We start from the raw sequence: 13,371 nt of genomic DNA on the forward strand, positions 1-13,371 counted from the left end.
TAATTTAGTTGTCTGACTCATTTGCATGCCAAATCTCTAGTATATTTACACAACTATATATGTATTTAGTTTATTGTAACTTCGAAAAATAGAATTATTTTCATTTTATTGGCTCTATTATTTAAAAGGACGGAGAGACTGAAGAGGAAGTTTCCAATAAAATGAGAGCTAGGTAGATGAAGTGGAGATGTGCCTCTAGATTGTTGTGTAATCCCCAGCATGCTAATAAAACTAAAGGGAAATTTTTATATGATAACTATTAGATTGGCTATGCTCTATTGTGTAGAATGTTGGAGGCACATGAGTAGAGGATAAAAAGTTGGAGCACGAGGATGTTGAGATCGATGTTTTTGAAGACTAGGAAAGATGGAATGAAGAATAAGGTCATCGAAGCAACCTAAGAGAAGCTTGAAGTGGAGATAAAATGGAAAGCCAATTGAGAAGGTTCCGCAATGGGCTAAGGAAACCAGAGACGGCATGGATAAGGGGACTTTCATCAATGTTGAAGGGCCGGAAATGAGGGCATTAGTGTTGAGTGTGAAATATTACATATTTCCCCCTATTTATACCCTGGTTTTATAAACATGATAGTGCTTAATTGATCTAATTATGCATGTTTTCATGTGCGAGGTGATTTCGAGAGCTTAAGGTGAAATTGATGCCAAAAAGAAGATTTATGCTCAAAAGATTACTAAATGAAGATTTAGAGATTTAGAAGTCATCAACGAAGAATTCACATGCCTAAGATCCAAGAAAACCAAGTGAGGAATGAAGAGAATCAAAGATTTGAAGTGAAGAAAAGGAATCCTGAAATTGTCTTAAAAAAGCATATTCTAAAACTCGGAGTCTATTTTAGCTGTGCAAAGTGAAGTATATTTTGGAAAACTGCGCAAAGTGAAGTTTAATTTAGCAAATTGCAGAGAGTGCGTAAATTTGAGGCGGTTTCTAGATTTTTCCAACTAGGTGCGAAAATTGGAGTTTCACAACTATAAATAGGACTCCCTAAGATGCTCTAAAGCATCTTCTAGGGTTTGGAAAGGTCTCAAGGAGCATAACAAAGAGGGTGGAGCAACCGTTAAAGAGGTTTTCTTCTTCCCTAGTTTATTTTTCATGCTTTGTTTAAGAGATTTGGTTTCAATCACGTCTATGGTTGGCTAAACCTCTTAGCTAGGGCTAAAAGGTGAAGCTTGTAGCGTGTTCAGATGTTTATTTTGCTTTGATTCTTGTTCTTATTGAACTTCATTGATTTCTAGTTTGATATTAAAGGAATATTTTCAGTTTTCTATGATATATTGTGACTCAAATTATAATAGATGTTGTGATAACTTTAGATATCTTTTTTTTTTTTTACCAGTTTTGAGACAATGAGATTGGTAAATCCCATTGTTCACCATCGTCTCTTGGGCATGGTAGGGTGATGGAATCCCAATCTTCACAATTATCCTCCATTGAGAATTAGGTCAATGAAAAGTTCAGATTTGATTTAAATTGCTATATCTTCCAATTAGATAGGATAGGACTCCAATTCCAATTGTGTTTATTGAATCCTTGGCACCCTAGTTCTCACCTTTAATTGATAGTTTAAACATTATTCACACTTACTCTCTTTTATTCCAGAATTTAGATTTAGATCATCTTCTAGTTCTAGTTCTAGTTCTTTTATACGTACAAGTTTAGTCCTTGTGGATTCGACCTCGTTCTCATGAGTTATTACTACATCACAACCCTAAACTTGGGGTTGGGAACAATTAGGGATACCTAGAAGGACATGCATCAAGGTATGTTGTTAAGGGTAATGGTGGTCGTAACAGTCCCCATCGTTACAGTTATGTGTAACAGTAAAATAAATAAATAAATAAAAATTTTTAAAGTCGGAAAAAATTGGAATATTTAGAGGATAACAAATATGTATTCTTTTGTGGATTTAAACATTTTATGATGGCATTAGAATCTAGTCTTTAGCATGAATGTTGTTTTAGCTCTCAGCATGTCTTATGATTTTCACTAACTTGCTAGACAGAATGACCTGAAATTGGCCCGAAATTCATGCAAGCTATGGCACTCATCCCATTAGTTCACATTCTTAAGCATTTGACATCATTCCCCCTAATTAGTTTAAAGAAAAAATTAAAATTAAAATCAAATGAATAATGTTGCCGATTTGGGGGACCACTTGAATGCCCCAAATGGCCCCAAAATTCATGCAATCTATAGCACTCATCCCACTAATGCAATCAGCTAGAAATTGTGATTATTTCATTACCCAACTATTTGATTGATGAACATTTATTGGATGCTGAAGAATAAAAAATATCTAGTGGTCCTATTTCAACAAACAAGTGTCCCCAAATAAACAGGTAGGGTCATTCGAACAATCTGCTTTTGGGACTGTGACTTAGTAATTGTGGACCCCACCCACATTTTAATCGGTTTAGTTTTCTTTAATATGTGCCACATATACAAATTTTTAGCATAGGTTATCAAGCATCATACATGGCTAGAATATCATATCTCTTATCTTAAAGGTAGGCCTCAAGTCCAAACAGTTGGACTATAAGTAACGGTCCACCTAGTAGACAACTTCAAACCTTTTGTGTGCAACATCATACCCATACAATAGGCTGGCCCCAATATGAGGATCACCTTGCGCACAAATCTATTATATTGACTCATTGAGTGCACCACACTTGTATTTTGTAGTTTATCCATGGTACATGTTGTTTTCATGGTGTGACCCCCAAGATGAGTCGATAGGGCCGATTTATGTACCAAGTGATCCTCATGGTGATGCCAACCTCTTGGAAGGGTTGGATTTCACATGCACTTAACAGGTTGGAAGTTATCGCTTGGTGGGCCATAGCTTGTGGTCCAACTAGTTAGACTTAAGACCTCCTTTTAAAACTTGGCTGCAATGAGGACATGTCACCCTCATTGCTTTTTTACTTATTAAAATGAAAAAAAGCCAAAAGAGACAGAGAGAGAGTGAGAGAGACGTTGCTGGCAAAAGAGAAGAAGAGAAGGAGAAAGAAGAAGAGAGTCCATCTCAGACCTAGGTAGTTTTTTAGTTTTTCTCTTTCTTTTTTTCTTTTTGTTCTCAATCTAGAAGAAAGAATGTAAGGAAGAGAGAGAGAGAGAGAGAGAGAGAGAGTGGACAACTCTGGTGCTCACCCGCCCCCACTCCTCTTGTTTTATTGTTAGGGCTTCACTTAAAGGGGAAAATTACAAAAATACCTTTACACTAAGAAACATAAATAAGCACGGTAGCATATAATCAAAAGCTCATGTATACTCAACCCATGCACAAAGACCAGACCTAAACATGATGGTCACACATGTGGACACGTCACATGTGTCCACATGTGTGATGTGACCATTCTAACACTCCCCCTCAAGATGGAGCATATATATCATAAATGCGACTGCATATTCGTAGATGCGATCGCATATGTGAATTCCCATCTGATGGCATATGCAATCACATATGCTAAATGTGCAAGGATATGCGATCACATATGTGATGTATGCGATTACATATCCGCCAACTATTGGCACATTATTTTATTTATTTGCAAAAATAAAAATAAATAAATAAATAAATAATCGAACTACAGTAAGTAGTGTAACTTGTAACTAAGTTGTGTAAGTATATTGTTGAATGTAACTTAGTGCTAGTGTAATTAAGTTGTAACCTATTGTAACTTGTAAGTAGTGTTAGTGTTATAGTGTATAAATAATAAACATTAAAATGCAACTTTAAAATTGTATTTGTACAATAAATAGATTTATTTGATTGTTTTATTACTTAACTATATTGTTGAATGTTGAATTTGATGTACTTCATTCATTTTTCTAACAAGTCACAAACTAATTTTATATATGTAAAATTACTAATTTTTCTCCTTATTTTCTCATTTTTTTTCAAAAAATAAAAATTAAAAATTAAATATGCAATTGAGCGATCGCATATGCGCACGGGCATATGCAATCGCACAGAACTGCATATGTGGTTTAACAACATTGATCTGTTCTTAACTTAGAATTTGCATCAATGGGAGTTGTAATCGGCTTAGCCCCCATTAAACATGTATCTTCTAACAAGTCCATAACATATTTCCTTTGCAATAAATTAATTCCCAACTTTGATCGAGTTACCTGAATACCCAGAAAGTATCGAAGATAGCCTAAATCCTTTGTACAAAAGTGTTGCTACAAGAACTTCTTCAACTCAAATATGCCTTTACTATCATTTCCAGAAATGATGATGTCGTCCATGTAAACAACAAGAACCAAAGTGTCATTTTCACTCTGCCTAACAAATACTGGGTGATCAACCCGACATCCTTTCATCCCAAACTGCATTATCACTATACTATATTTGTCAAATCATGCATGTGGAGACTGCTTTAACCTATAAATCGACTTTCTTAGCCAACAGATTTTATCAGACTACCCCTGAGCAACAAAGCCAGGTGGTTGCTCCATGTACACTTCAAGTAAATCAGCATGAAGAAATGCATTCTTTACATCTAATTGATATAGGGGCCAATCTAAATTTGCGGCAATAGAGATCACCACATGAATTGAATGAAACTTGGCCACTGGGGAAAATGTTTCAGAGTAGTCAATTCCAAACATTTGAGTATATCCTTTTGCCACAAGATGAGCCTTTAAATTAAACGATCCACAGTGCCATCAAACTTGTACTTCACGGTAGATACCCATCTGCACCCTATTGCACACTTTCCTACAAGTAACATAGCCGAAGTCTAAGTTTGATTTTGATGAAGCGCAGTCATTTCTTCTTCCATAGCTCTTTCCCGCCCATCAGAATGTAGAGCCTCCTGACATGATCGAGGGACAGACACAGAAAACAAGAACAAAGCAAACTGCTGAAATGAAGGTGATAGACCATTCAATGAAACAAAAATGGAAATCGGATGTAGAGTACAAAAACGTATACCCTTTCAAACAACAATAGGTGTATTAGCTTCATTCAGCAAATCTGGTGAAGACTGAAGAGGAGGATCTTCAGACGAATTGGTAGAACTGGCATATGACACATCACTAGGTGCTTCAATACTTCTCTCAGAATGTCTTTAGTAAACTTGCAACGGTGGATGATGGGGATTGATATGTAATTCCATGTTATTCCACAACAATGCCTTAATTTGGGCATCCTCTACCACCCAATCATCATAATTTGTCGCAGTGGTATTAGGCTTGGGGGATGTCAAATATCTAACTTTCCTTTTTCCAGTAAGAAAAGCTTCTACAAATGTGGTCCATTATAGATAGTTTGTGCCATTCAATTTCACGGACGCTATTTGGAGGGGCACCAAATCTGATGACGATAAAATACTGCTCTTGGGGATCATTTTTGGAATCCATCTGAATAATAACAAGAATTTTCCTTCAATACAAATTCTCCAACAAACTGATGTATTAAATCAATACCTGATTCCGACTTTCAACTCGTCTTGATCAACACAATAAATGAGGGTCTTCACGAACTTCTCAATTTTCAATCCTCAAATCTGATTCCATGCTTTGAGAAACTTAACATAGATTGCACACTGGATGAATGATGGCCCACTTTGTCCCATCACACTAACATAGCTATGGTACACCCACCACCTATTCATGGAGGACTCCACAGGGAATTATTTCTTTTTTGTTCATCCCTTGAAACACAGAAAAAATCAAAGTCAAGTGGGCTGCTCACCCATCTCGCTGGTATAATGCAAAAGTGAGACTTACACATACTCGTTAAACACAATTTCACCACTCATCATGTGGGGGTACAACACTCGAAAGAGATTAAGATAGATCAGCCCTAGACACTTTAGGGTTTCCCACTAGAGATTGAAAAAAAGAATAAGAAGAGAGATCAAGAAGCAAAACCCGGATCAAAGTTGCTCTAATACCATATTCTCGATCTAGAAGAAAGAATGTAAGGAGAAGAGAGAGAGAGAGAGAGAGAGAGAGAGAGAGAGAGAGAGTGGAGAGCTCTAATGCTCACACACCCCCACCCCTCTTGTTTTTATTATTAGGGCTTTACTTAAAAAGGGTATTTACAAAAATACCCTTAGCTCGTGTGAGGCAAGACCCATGTGAAGTGGGGCCCACGAGGGGGGTTTGGTTGAGGGCCTGACTTGAGCTATTAGATAAAGGGATTGATTCCCCATGCTCTATCAATTCGAGCTTTTAGAGCAAGTGGTATTAGAGCGGGAGGTCTAGTGCTCGAGACTCCTCACCGGAGGTGATTGCTTCGAACAAGAAACAAATGTATTTGATTTGGGAGATTATCTTATTCAAACATAAGAGTGGAAACGTAATGAAAAACAGTCATCATATTATTAATATTGAGTTGGTTTACATCTTCAAGTATGCCTCGATTCTGAGATAGATTACAAAAATTGACAAAGTTTGGATATTGAATCTGAATATCAAATCCGGCAGCATTTCAACTTGTGATCTGATCATCTCTTTAAGAGGAATGTTGTGCGGATTCGATCGTCTGATCTTTTCTTTAGAAGATGTCAGAGATAAGGTAGAAAGAAAAGGAAAGATTAGAAGGCATAAAATTACAAGAAATGTGCAAGAAAAGATGAAATAGAGTGTAGCTTCATGGGTTTGCGCAGTCCGCGCAAACCATATCAATTGCGTGGGCTGCACAATCTTCTAGGAGCTCTGATCTTCTTCCAAAAATCTTCCAACCACCAAAATGAGAGGAGTGGGGTATTTATAGACCCTCACACGTGTGAACCCTCGATCTCTGTGCTGTGGGGTCCACCTTTCATCAAATCTGACCGTCCATTCGAAACAATCACTTCATCCCTTCGCGTGGCTCATGTAGTCAATAAAACTGTTTGCGCGGACCCGCGCAACCGATATCGATTGCGCAGTTCCGCGCAACTGCCATAACATGATACTTATTCTTCCCATTTCCTTTCTTTCTCTCACTTTCTTGATCTTTTCATTCTTCATTCTTCTTCCTTATTTTTGTGCCTCAACAGATGCCCCTTTGATCCTTTCTTTGTTTCCTCTGAATCAAAGAATCAGGATCAATTCCCCCCCTTTTCAATTGTTACAGTCATTCACGCGACCCGCGCAACGAGCGCTCGAGTACCATACTCAGGCCCAATCCCCTATAAATAACAGAAATTCTCCTTCATTCCCCATTTTCCATTTTCTGTTAGCGAAGCTCTGTCTTTCCATCATCTTTTCACGCAATCGATATCATTTGCGTGGACCCGCGCAACAGATTTCCTTTTCGTGCAAGTCATGAGGGCGTAGCGTTGCTCCGCGCAACTATTTTGTGCTTTGCCCGACCCGCGCAACAGATCCTCTTTGTGCAAGTTACTCAGGCGTGGCGTTGTTCCGCGCAACCAGCTTCGTTTGCGTGACCCGCGCAACGAACTCCTTTGCAGACTTAGCCTTTTTTCAAACTACTTCCAAAATTTGAACCCTTTTCACCATGGCCCGCACCAAGAGGACTTACCGCATCGTCGAGCCTTCCACAGCACAACCCTCCCATCAAGAATTGTCGAATCCTTCACCTTCTCAAGCTACTGAACCATCACCATCTTCTGACCAACCATCACGTAAACGCTTCAAAACTACCTGTAAACGTCCCGCCTACATAAAGGAGCCCGTGCTCCCCACCTTCGATTTTACTGATCGAATCCCCACCCTGCCCTCCACCATTCACAGGGCGATCTCTATGGGTGAGATCAAATGGCTGCCAAGACACGGTCGAGACTTTGACTCAGATGAGTGGCTAAAGACGAGAACTCACTTGCCCACAATGAGTCAGAAGCCACCAATGAGAGAAGACACTCCTACCCCATTTAAGTCGAAAAAGACTCGCCGCAACAAGGTTGAGGAATTCCAAGAGAAGATTAGAGAGCATAAGAAGAAGAAACTCCAAAATTCGTGGGAGATGGTTCGAGTAATTGAGGGTATTATGAAATTCAACAACCCTTATAAGCAATATATGGTGGTGATCGCGCTGAATCTTCACCGTCATCATTCTATTCTCAACTACAAGCCATCAGATAAAATGGTCGGAGAGAAGCTAGCTTTCACAGAATCTTGGTCATCGAGGGAACCCAGAATTCTGGAAGGTATCTTACCGACGAAGAATCCAAGACAACAGATCGACGACGTTCATCCAATGATCTTCCTCACCCCTTCCCATAATCCGCACAATCTATTCCCGACTTATTTTTACGAGACACTTAAACAACGTTTCAGAGAACGCCCATCCGCTTTGGGATCCGAAAGAATTCAGGACGAGAGGCCTCCTGACTTCCTGCAACTACTATTCTGAATGGGCAACGGCGATCTTGGCCGAACATTCGAAGATCTTGATTAAGATTGATCTCTACAACGCCATAGAAGCTACATCGCAACATTTCTACAAGGAGCCTTCTATTCTGAAAGGTTTCCTTAGTTATTGGTGTCCTACAACCAATTCCTTCCACCTTCCCGCGGGCGAGATGAGCATCATGCTCTGGGACCTGCATCGAATCACCGATCTTCCAATGACTGGGAAGTTCTACAATGAATATGTGCCGAGGAATGAAAAACTGGCCTATATCTCTTCTTCAAACCGTGTGGCCTTGATCTCAAAAACAACTAACCTTAACCTCACCCATACCTGACTCATTGATCCCCTAATCAAAGCAAATGAAGAAATAAATCTCTATTTATGTCTATCGAATGCATACTATAAAAATGTTTACTAACATTTATTTAAGGATAGGTATAATACATTTATTTGTTAATCATCATGAATTGACTGTGTATAATGATATCTGGTGTGTGAAATTGAAAGATATCTTACATATGGATTTCATCTTCTTCTTCTTCTTCTTCTTTTTTCTTTGGGGTTAGCTTGTTAGTACACACCCATGTCAGTACACACACTCCATGTTAGCCACCCCCGCTAGGGATTGATACCAAGACCTCAGTGTTGAAACGAGGTATCTCCACTCAGTCTGCCAGTTGAGCTATGGATTTCATCTGTTTTTCATTGTAGCACATGAAATGTAGTTAGACCTACTTGGCAATGAGGATCATCACAAATGAATTCATCTCTATATTATAAATTATACTTGTTTTTAATATAGAATAATTGCATATAGTTTCACTCCATGATAATAGTTAGAAAGTTGAGTTATTGTAGCCCATTTTGCATGTGCATGCCAACAAGTCAATACAATCATCAAGTGGGTATGGCCCAAAACTTAGTCAATCCAAGTATTGGGTGGGGCACACCATAAGAGAATAATGTACAACCATCAAGAAGACTCCAAGATAAATGCAACGCCTGTTGTGGTGTGTATGCCATCCAACTCGCCTATCATTTTTCATTGTTTTGTATATTGTGGCCCACCTGATGTTAGATCAGGCTAATTTTTAGGTCATCCGGTCATCATGGTTGGGATCATTTGCTAGATGTCATCCACACACTCGAGGTGCTCCATGACAACTCAAGACCATGATAATTACCATGTAGTGCACTCTGCATGATCATTCTCCTTTTCAAGGTCATATTGTTCAGATCCATGATGAAAGTTATGGCATAAGTTTGAGGCCAGCTGCTAACCTGATGCAACCCTCCTCTATCCAAGTTGGGGACCAGCAATGAGAGCACAAAACTCCCACATGTGCAATGTAATGGACTCTTACATAGGTTGATTACAATCAAGTGCTATCTAATAGTCTATTACATGAGTTGATTACAGTCAAAAGAGTTATTCTCATTTTCAAAGTATGCAAGAAAGATATGCCACTGTCAAAATATGTATGCAAGAAATACAAGTAAAATATCTTTTTTAATCTTGAAGTATCTCATTTTTCAATAGTAAGGCCCTGCTTGGTATACGCCTAAAAATGATTTGTCTCAATTACATTAACAGTAATTAATTGTGCATTAGAGATCTTGACCTCTAATAAGTAATTCTTGAACTCATTAGTGTATTAGAGATCAAGATCTCTAATACATAATTGTTGTTAACTAAACATCTCTAATACATAATTGTTGTTAACTTAACAAAGATGAATTCAGTTTTTGGTGTCTTCAAAACTGGGCTTAAGGATGTGTGAGAACATTTTTATACGGCGCCCAATGACAATTTCTAAAGACTGATCTGTATTTTTATTACACAAGTCCATGGTTCGCTAATCCAGACCAACAGTATGATGGAACCCACTTTGTATATACCACGCACAAAAGAAGTTGTTCAGATGAGAAAATACATAGAGTATTTCAATTGATGGTAGAATATTTCAATTGATGGTCTAATACATGGCTAGGAACAGTCTCCTAAGGATAAGACCACCCATATTATGGACGCGGTTTGGCTAGTGACACTGCCAGTAGCCAAGTGGCTAGTGGTCAGTGCTTTGTGGGCCCCACCATGATGTATGCATTTTATCCACGCCGTCCATCCATTTTTCCAGATCATTTTAGGGCTTGATTCCAAAAACGAGGCAGATCTAAATCTCAGGTGGACCACACCACAGGAAAATAGTAGTGATTGAATGTCCACCATTAAAAACCTCCTAGGGCCCACTGTATTGTTTATTTGACATCCAACCTGTTGATTAGGTCATACAGACCTGGATGAAGGGAAAAAAAACAAATATCAGCTTGATCCAAAACTTTTGTGGCCCCCAATAAGTTTTTAATGGTGGGTGTTCAATCAACATTGTTTCTTGTGATGTGGTCCACTTGAGATTTGGATCTACTTCATTTTTGGGCTCATGCCATAAAATGATTTGGAAAATGGATGGACAGCATGGATGAAACACACATCATGGTGGGGCCCACAACACCGACTAGTAACAACTGGCTACTACCAGCATCAGCATCACTTTATTTTGAATATACATATAGCCACCTACACTTCAAGGATGCTTTTGAGGGGTCCACGTTTATTTAAAAAAATTAAATTAAATTAAAAATTTTAAATAAATAAATAAATAACTGTTATTGTTGAGTCACTCATGTAATGAGAAAAACGCCTTTATAAAAATTGAAATGGCATAGCCTGTTAGTGTATTTCTCAAAAGAATGATAAGTTCATCAATTTTAACTTTTACAAGCCATTTTCATCATTTTAAATGATGGATGTGGCGGTTTTTTTATTTTCTTCACATTAGGTATTTTTGATACACTATGGGTCCTCTAAAACACCTTTAAAATGTGAGTGGTCATAGCTAAAATAAAGTTGTGGTTTTATCCAATCAAGCAATAATGCGGGTGGTGATCCAAAAGGCCCAAAAATCAATGCTAAGTTGCTAACATCATTCTGCTATTACAAAGTAGTGGGTTGAATTCTTAAGCTGCTCATACTCTCTTGTGGCTCCAATAGCAAGGATGTATATTAGTAACAGGCTGATCATGAATTTCTCAACCCCTACTCTCAATTGTGCTTAGGCAATTCAGCACACACAACATGCCTTCTATTAAAGCTGGATTGGACCATAGTGACCAGCATGCATAAATATCAACAAGATGTCCATTGAAGTGTGTTAGTAATCAAGAAAGACCATCTGCTGGGTAGAACGGGAGGAGAACCTCATTCCACACACTTTCGGCTTAGCTTGCCATAGAAATATAAGGATGTGATAATACTCAAATTCCAAAAGCAAATTATATTTTAAGTTTGATGGTGGTAAAGAATACAAGTGGATTATCTTTAATAACTTGTCACTTGTGTTGTGTTGCAAGTTGATAAATACTATTATATGGGGGAATCTAATTGGTGATAAGATTGATGACTTCGCTATATAAGTAATTCAGAGTTCTGAGTGCATCTATTGAATTTTTTTTGTATTTTCCATTGTATCAATAATTGGAAAACCTATCAAATCAGATACCTATCAAATGAATGCATTAATTACATATACTCAAAATTGTGTGAAAGATTACAGCATTAGTGTAGTAAGAGAGAGAGTAAGAGAGTTTACGCTTAAGAAAGAATATAAGAGTATTAGAATGATGAGAGAGGGTACGAAAGCAAGAGAGTTAAAGAGAGAATGAGAATATGAGAGTATTGGAGTGATGAGAGAGTTAAGAGAGTTGAGAGAGATTGAGAGTATCATCATGAGTGAGAGCGAGGGGCTTTAGGGAGTTGAAAATTGTTGTTTAGGGGTGTTCGATACTACGACACAAATGTCTTCAAGTTCATATTAATAATTCTAGAAACTTTGTGTAGTTGTCACAGGATCTTCTCCAAACAAATCTGTAATTCAAAATCGATCAAGCCACTTTCCTAGCGTAACGAAATCCGACCAATCTAGGGGCCTTCATCATTGTACACTAAAATAGCAATACTCAATCCCATCCTCATATATACAAGAGGATATCTAAGGACACAAAGTCACCTACAGGACTGGCTACTTTCACAATGCAATGATTAAATCAAATCAAAGATATTTGTAGGTAACAAGTCCACACAAATGGCTACAATCCACATCGTGAAATAGACTATACCAGGCATATGCTGGGACTACAATACATAAGTCATCAGACATGAGTCATGACTCATCTCATATCCTCACATATGATGGGTGAGCCCACAACATCTAACAGTATCTACACAATCTTTGGGGCCTTCGCAAAGTCGAAGATGGACGGCTCATGCCCAGTGGTCTGCCTAACTACTACAAGATTGAAAAGAATCTAATCACCTCTCTGATTTTACAGTCAGGATAGTCCTAAGACACGATCAACAGTTCAGACGATCTAGAAGCAACCTAATGGACAATGGTTTGACTCATTATTCTTCTTAAAATTCTATCTGGGATTCTCTTATACAGGGATACATATACCGAGGCAATGCCTCCCTTTTTATAAAGGGAGGGAGGGATGGAGAGGATATGGGAGCAGTTTGGATGCGATAGGGCTTATCCCTATCACAACTAATCTCTCTCCCTTATCTCAATCCTCTTCTTGTTTGAATTTGATGTTCCAGAGAAGAGGGTTAGAAAATGGATATTCGGCCAAGAATCTTCTGAGTTCTAGCCGTGGGACCCACCCACTAGTGATTGCTCACGAGCGGGCCCCAGAGACCCATATCCAACAAACAACTCAACCCGAACCCCACCAAATTTCAATTCAGGTCGAAGTTTTCCAACCCTAACCCCACCTGAGGACCCTAACAACCCAATCTAGACTTGGGTTTGGTCACCCAAACCCAATTTGCAGCCCTATTATGTAATAGAAAATCAACCTTTACACACACATGATAGTTGATACCCTGACATAATGTCATGATTCTTGTAAGAACATCAACATTAATCTCACATTGACATTAGCAATACAAAAGCTATTTAATGTGACAGGCAAAATAACCT

The sequence above is a fragment of the Magnolia sinica genome, chromosome 15, assembly GCF_029962835.1.
Source record: "Magnolia sinica isolate HGM2019 chromosome 15, MsV1, whole genome shotgun sequence".
Lineage (NCBI taxonomy): Eukaryota > Viridiplantae > Streptophyta > Magnoliopsida > Magnoliales > Magnoliaceae > Magnolia > Magnolia sinica.